Below are 8,164 nucleotides of genomic sequence, written 5' to 3' on the forward strand. Positions count from 1 at the left end.
GTTTCTTTGAAATTTTTGTGGAAATCCTAGTTTTTGAAGTGGTTTAAAGATTACAATCATTTTTAAGTTGTAAAACCATGATTTGGTGAGGAAATGAGAGAGATCTTGCACCTATAGGGTTCGGGTAACTATAGCACCGAACCAAGTTGAATTCCTTTTGTTCTTTTTGTTGATTTTGAGGATTTTAAAGGTTCCATTCTTGATAGATCACCTTGTTAGAGTGCTTAGAAAACTCTAGAAGCAATTTCCTCCTATTTTAAGCACATTTTCCTTCTTTTTGATTGGTTGTATTGTTGTTGATGAATCTTACTTTTGTTGGTTGTTTAACTACTTCTAGAAGGTGAAGCTTCAAGCAAAGGAAAAGAGATTATAGACAAGTAGCTTTGGAGGGTGTTAGCTCGCCAAGTTTGTGAGTGGAATTTTATTAAATCATGGACTATATATCATGCATATATATGTATATATATATATATATTGGCCTTTGAATGACCTATAAAACTCTTGAGATGTTATTCATTGGATTTAGAAATCATGAGGATTTATGATTTGATTTCCTTCATGGTTTTTTAATCCAGATCATAAATATATATATGTTGTTGTTATGATTTGAAAACTATATGTTTTAGAAGATATGTTTGAATTATGTATCCTTATAAAAGATTGATGTTCTTCCTATGATGACCAAAAGCTTTGGGTAAAACAAATTGAATCTTACCATGATGATGGCATAATTGATTTGAGGTATATATATATGTGTGTTTTCAATGAATATTCTTGTGTGAAGTTCTTAATAAAAATGTTTTCATTGCATGGTTATGAACAAGTTATTGACTTTTGGAGTGAGATTGGCATTTGTGAATACTTGTGATCTCTTGATGAGATTTATGCTTCCCTATTAATGAATATATTTAGCCTACGGGCGAAAATGCTATTTATTGCTTTCATTCATGATTTGTGAACATAGTCCTGAATAAGGACCCTTTCATGTTGTGATGAATAATTGGATTTTATTATGCAAACACCCGTGGGGTCTTGAACATATCCATGAAAATGGTGGCTGCGGCCTTCATGTTCTTGATGGGGTGGTTTTGATGGTGACAGGGGGAAACCCCAGTACTTACTTCAGTAAGAGTGTGGATGGTTTCCACGGGCCGACCTGTATAGAGGTGGCATGGAATACTGTCAAACCGGTTATGCCATTTTAGGTGGGAGCGTAGAGCCCTGACTTGGATATAGTTGGGTTGTTCGGAGTCACCACACGAACTTCCCAGCGGCCAACGCCAAGATACGCGCATCTTGGTGGCTCCTGACCTAACCGCGGACACGGTTAGCAAAAGAGGGTTTTTGAGGCTATTTAAGATATATATTTGATTGTTTTAACCGAAGATTTATATGTTCTGGATTATGAGTTACTTAACAAAGGAATGGATTTGGATTTCTTACTTGTATGGGTTTCATGATGATTTAAAGAGTTTTATCAAGCATTTCATTGTTGTAAATTTTATTTCTTACTTTATACTTGACATTCAAAGTATATTGAATATTTTGAGGATTTGAAATATATTTTTGACATTTTACTTTAATATATTATGTATGAGATATAGCTCCATGTTTAGCTACTCACTGAGTAACCTAGTTACTCATTCCCTCTTCTTTACCTCCCGGTGATAGCATCAGTCGGGATAGAAGCGTGAAGTTCTTGGCAGAGTAGTTTGTATTTTTTTTTTTAGCCATGTATGATGCTTAAACATTCTGGCATGTATTTGTTGGATCCACTAGGATGTTACCAACCCTAATATTATTATGTATCTTTCTTCTTAGATACTTTTATATATGTTGGTTAGATTTATGTTGTGTATGAGAAGTATACTCTCTATGTGAATGGTTGTTATCATTGTTATTATGAACAAAATGTTATGAATATCCTTGTGTTATGACTTGTATTAAAGTGATGGGTTGTGTAGGAGCATTTGTGTATGTTGGATTGTTAGAATATTTATTATTGTTATAGTGGTTCTGTGCAAGGAACAGGTTAGCCTTACGGCAACCAAGGGTCGAGGTAGTGTTAGACCTCCCCTGGGTTGTCGTGACGGTATGTCACGTGTGGGACCCATGGAACGGGACGTGACAGAAAATCTCAGGCGTACATTTATCCTGTTACTGAAAAACAGTCCATGGAAACACGATTTAAGCATGATCGTGCTGAGACCGTGTCGAGCTCAAAGACAACCCTTTTTAACTCTAGTTTCTAGGGTTTACCCTAATCTTTGTTTGGGGATTCAACTCTCCACCGGGAGGACTTTGAAGAGGGTGAAGATCAAGCTTCATCACACATCCTAAGGGGATCAAGGAAGAGTTGAAGACACAAGAGAAGTGGGGTTAATCATACGAAGCTTGGCGAGGAAGATCATCTTGAGGGGAAGGGAGTCATGTATTCTTTCTTTAGTGCTTAATCTTTGTTTTTGTCATTGTACCCATCCATGAGGGGCTAACCGTCCACGGTGGCCCGAGATTTGAACTTTATTGTTTTGTATGCTTTGACTACATGATTGTTAATGATTACGGAGTACTTTTGGTTTCTTGTGTTTAATCTTGTGTTTGCATATTTTGATGGTTTGAATTGCACAACTACTTTGGTAATCCAGTTATCTTGGCATAACTTGGTGTATTTGAGAAAAATAGTTGCAACATTGCTTTAGAGCACACACTCGAACTTTAGAATGTACCTAGTAATCATTAGAGTCAAGTCAGCATGCTATAACTCATAGGAATCATCCCGGGGTATTGCTCTTTTATTATTGAAAACACAATCCTAATCCCCCAATCACTACCATCATTCACTTTTGCATCATTAGTTCTTATTTCAATCTTATTACAATATTTGTTTAACTGAACATCAGAAGATAAATTAGTATTTTAAGTCCAGTCCCTGAGGTTCGACAACCTTACCCCTCACGGGGTACCAATTTACTACTTGTGTGTAACCCGTGCACTTGCAGAGAACACATCAAAGTTCTTATTAAAACGGGACTTATTTATATACAAAAAGAATAGGTAGTAGCTTCACACAACCTCTAAGGTAGCCCTTTCCTGAGTGGCCCTCCGAGTGGCTTTCACACTTTTGAGGTGGTAGCTCTTTCTACCGACAGTGGTAACTTTCACTCATCCCATGAGATAGCTCTTTCTCTCATTAGGGCATAACAAGTATCCGACTTATGAGAGTAGCTACATACATCTTAGGTGGTAGCTCTTTCTACCCTTTATGTACAATCAAAACACAATTCTATATTTTTTTTTTATTTTTTTATTTTTTTTGAATAAAACTAGCATACTAAAGTCCCAAAACTAATGAACTAGAGTTTCCATAGGTCTAATGAGTGAGAAGAGTGCATAAAGTAGCAATTGGACAAAAATATTGAAGAAAATTGGATGAAAACTAGAGCATGATAAAACCTAGTGTTTACAGCCTCCAAAAACTAAGAATTAAACTCTTAACCCTAAGGTGAACCTTCATTGGCAACAAGAGCATGCTCATGAAAACACAAGTATAAGACATGTATAAGGTGAACCCTTCCCCACACTTAGGATATACATTGTCCTCAATGTACGCATGTAACCATAATAGAAATATCATCAATAAAAGCATAATGTGTGCGGGAACGCAATTGAAACAATACTCCCCTGAACTCCTCATTAATAGTTTGGTGAAGTCTAACTCATGGGTGTGTTATGTTGTATGGGTTGTGAAGCTCACACGACTATGTGACAAAGTCACACGGTCGTGTCTATGACAAAAACATCATCAACATCACTCTCAAAGCCATCTGCACGGATACAAGGGGTTCAATGAGGCTCAATAAAATATAAAAGATGCACGAGTTCATATATAGAACAATAAAGCACATACTTGCAAAACAAAATAAAGCATGAAGATAACTACTCAGAAGGTGAAGCCTTTCTGAGTACACAAGTCCACAAAATATTATCAAAACAAATAAAAGCACAAGAAAATAAAAGAAAGTCTCATGAGTGAGACGTCTCAAGCGTCGGAGTCTGGTGCTAGAGCTGGTGCTGGTGCTGGTGCTGAGTCAGAAGATACATCCTCATCTAATGTCTACTGTATGCATTCAAGATGCTCAAGAATCTGCTCCTGGTTATCGAGGATGGTAGCTATGGCAGCCTTAAGTCAAGCCAGCCGCTCGTGAATGGAAATGGAAGATAGACCAGGATCAGATGATACTCCTAGTGCTGCTGTAACTGGTGCTACATCCATGGGCTCTCCTGCAGGTGTTGCATCAGGAGCCTCAACAGGCTCATCATCATCGTCAGATGATGACTCTACTAGCGCATATTGATAAGTGCTTGTGCGATATGAATACGAAGCGTTCATTCCTTATGTTGAGCATTACTTTTCTCAGGTTTTTACATTAATATGTGTGTTTTTATGTTACTTTTATGCAGGTAGGGTTGTGAGGCCGAGTATGAAGCAAATAGGGCAATGTGGATCATAATGCACCTATTTTGGAGGAGATCTTGCTAAGGTTCAAACGCGAAGACATAGGTCAGGTGTGAGATGCTAGAGTGTGTGCCAACCTCCTCGTATTCGAATGAGCACATTCATTTGGAGGGGCAGAACGGCAGTCACACTCGAACATTCTGATTTATGCATATAAGAACAAGAGATCCACCAACGTGCACATCATTGAAGAGGCAAGTGATTCACGACGTAAACGTGTGCCCGTTTGCGTTACCCCAATGAAAGTATGGAATTCGAGAGTATTTCCGGCATAGCACTGTAGTAGGTTACTGCAGCAAAACACTGTAGCAAGTACTGTAGCATCCCGGCCGAGAAATCAGAGAAACAGAGAATCCACACGGGCGTGTGGAAATTATCCACGCCCGTGTGGAAATTCCACAGGGGCGTGTGACATCATACACGCCCGTGCATTCGCCCGATTCCAGCCCTATTTAAAGCCGATTTCAGCCCCGATTTTGGTATTCTTTTCTCCATCTTTTCCCCAACCTGTGAGAGGACTTCGGCTAGGGTTTCGAGGGGTATTGGCCAAGGTTTTGGAGAATTTCTACGGCTCCGACATCGTGATTCCATTAGGAAGAAGGTTGGTAGGGGAGCTTCGATCGAGGCGTATCCTATACCGGACGAAGGAATCTTTGGACGACGAGTAGAGGACTCTCCACAAGACCATCGACACGACCATCGAGAGGGTTTCTTTATGGATTCATTGCTTTTACATTTGATTTCTTTGATTGTATTAAGCTCCATGGAGAGCTAAACCCCTAGTGGGTACTTGGATGATTGTGAACCCTAGGATGTATTCGTTTCATTGAACTTCTTTATTATGCTTTCAATAAATTGATGTTTATTGTGAGTTCCAACCTTGAATGCTTGATTGTATGAACATTTCCCCTAGAGTGACACTAGGGTTGAGAGTTCTTGTTGGTAACCTTGTGAGTGAGTGACACACCACGAGCGTTAGACAAAGCTAGGTTGGAGAGGGTTGAGAGGATGAGTCGAGAGGTACAGGAGCGTCCCCTTTCCCCTCCGGCGTGATAGATTCTACCTCCGTTCCTTGAGTTCTTTGCGGCCATAATAGAGTGAGTGGTCTAAGGGATGAACCTCCGTTGGGGCCTAGTTGCGCGTGCAATGGAGTGAAGCGTTGAGAGGATCTTAGTATCTAGGGCTTAATTGTGGCTAGGGACCTTCCGCCTGGACCAAAATGTTAGGTCTATATTTAGGAAGAGATTTATCATTTGGAATCCCTAGAGTTCATTGCAACTCTATGCGAGGGAGAGGTGTTGAGATTGTTCGATTTCTCCTCCAGGACATGTATAGAGTTAGGCATAGTTGACCTTAGATTTGGGACTATGTATGTAAGGATTTCCACGACTCACTATTGCATTGATTAGGAAGCATAATAGAGAGTTCTTGCACTTGAAGCGATTATCCTAGGTGAAGCAATATCCGAGTACCCCATCTTTATCGATTGCCTTACACTCTTCTTACTTTTGCTCTTTCACTTGTTGATTTTATTGTTGAGAATTGAATCAATTTCACACCTATCACAATTGATCTTCCACATAGCTAAGAATCCAATTATGTATTTTCACTCCCTACTCCCTGTGGATTCGACCCCGCTCACCCGGGATTATTACATCGACAAGCCCGTGCACTTGCGGGATATAAGCAAGGGGAACTTGTCAAGTTTTTGGCACCGTTACCGGGGAGCTAGGCGTTTAGAGATACTTTGCACTTTGTTTTCTTAGCTATTTACCCTTCATTCTATTTCATATCTTCTTATTCTATCATCATTCTGATTTTTTTTTTCTTTACTTTTGGTGCAGCTCCAGGTTATGACCCGAGTTAATCCATCAATATTGATTGAAGGAGACCTTGAGCTTGAATGTACACTTCGAAGGAAAGGGAAAGAACCTGTACAAGAACAGCCTAATCAAGCTGATTTGGAAGTAGAAGGATCTGACAACATGGCAGAACAAAATGGGCAACAACGGACAATATCCGATTATGCCAGACCTTCAGTGTTGGGGATACAATCGAGTATTGTGCATCCCCCAATTCATGACTCGAAATTTCGAGCTAAAAGCAGGCATTCATCCATATGTCTGCAGCGATCCGCACAATTCAACGGTTTGGCCGATGAGGATCCAAATAGTCACATAGAGAGCTTCCTCGAGGTGTGTGACATGTCTGAAGATAAATGGTGTGATGGATGATGCCATCAAATTGAGAGCCTTCCCATTTTTCCTTAAAGGGGAAAGCAAAGCGAGTGGCTACACTCATTACCTAGGGCATCAATCACTACATGGGAGGAGATGGTAGAAGCTTTTTCTAGCCCATTATTTCCCTCCCGGAAAAATCAGCAAAAGCTTAGGAATGAGATCTCATCCTTTATGTAGTTGGAATTGGAGTCTCTATTTGAGACATGGGAAAGGTTCAAGGAACTCTTGCGCAAGTGTCCGCAACACGGATTCCCGGAGTGGATGATTGTTCAAACCTTCTACAATGGTTTGAACCCGAGTACAAGGCAACTCTTGGATGCGGTGGCAGGAGGTACCTTAGGTAGCAAGACCCCCGACGAGGCTCATCAATTGATTGAGGAAATGGGGTTAAATAGCTACCAGTGGAATGCTAGAGAGAAGAAAAAGGTGGCCGGTCTCCATGAAATTGATACGGTAACTTCATTGGCGGCCCAAGTGGAGAGTTTGAATAAGAAGCTAGATATAATAGCTTCGAATAGAGTGGCGGCCGTGACCAATTATACCGGTTGTGGTGGAGGACATGCTCCTTCCGATTGCCCAATCGTTATAGGTGATGTTTCTTCAGTTGAGAATGTTGACTTTGTAGGTAATGGAATGAGACCTCAAGGGAATCCATACAGCAACACCTACAATTCAGGTTGGAAGAGTCATCCCAACTTTTCATGGAGTAATCAAGGATCACAGAAGACCATGGGCCATCGGGGTTCCAACAACAACAACAAGCCCCTCAAGTGGAAAACAGAATTTCAGGTTTGGAAACCCGAATGACGGATTTGGAGAAGCACTTGGCTAGATTTGTTCAATTGGCAAATACAAGGTTTGAATCAGTCGAGGCTACACTTCGCAATCACACCGCCTCCTTACACAACCTTGAAAATCAAGTGGGGCAAATTGCGAAATCTCTTTCCGAAAGGTCACGTGGAAGTTTACCAAGCAACACGGAAACCAACCCGAGAGAACATGTTGAAGGGCGGTTTTCCAGTGAAAAGCCGAAAGAACACGCACCCGAGGTCGTCGAGGTAGAGAAGGGAGCAAACAAAGAGAAAGAGGTGGCACCCCCACCTTTCAAGCCAAGAATCCCTTATTCCTCTAGATTAAAGAACGACCAAGGGGATGACCAGTATAAGAAGTTCTTGAGTTTGTTCAAGCAACTCCACATCAACATTCCTTTCGTTGAGGCTTTTGCTCAAATGCCTAAGTATGCGAAGTTCCTGAAAGACCTATTGACCAACAAGAGAAAATTGGAGGAGAGTGCTTCAGTAGTGCTTGATGCTTCATGCTCGGCTGTGTTACAAAAGAACATGCCGAACAAGAAGAAAGACCCGGGAAGCTTCATTATTTCGTGTAACATCGGCAACTTAGGTGAGGA

At 40.6% G+C, this 8,164-nt stretch overlaps 1 non-coding gene across 1 annotated transcript; it reads right to left on the reverse strand.

Annotated features, from left to right (window-relative positions):
* Positions 1–6,900: 6,900 nt before the first annotated feature.
* LOC120264024 lies at positions 6,901–7,007 on the reverse strand. The gene has a single exon (XR_005537207.1). It is a non-coding gene; the product is annotated as a small nucleolar RNA R71 (small nucleolar RNA).
* Positions 7,008–8,164: the final 1,157 nt, after the last annotated feature.

The sequence above is a fragment of the Dioscorea cayenensis genome, chromosome 6 (genome assembly GCF_009730915.1).
Source record: "Dioscorea cayenensis subsp. rotundata cultivar TDr96_F1 chromosome 6, TDr96_F1_v2_PseudoChromosome.rev07_lg8_w22 25.fasta, whole genome shotgun sequence".
Classification (NCBI taxonomy): Eukaryota; Viridiplantae; Streptophyta; class Magnoliopsida; order Dioscoreales; family Dioscoreaceae; genus Dioscorea; species Dioscorea cayenensis.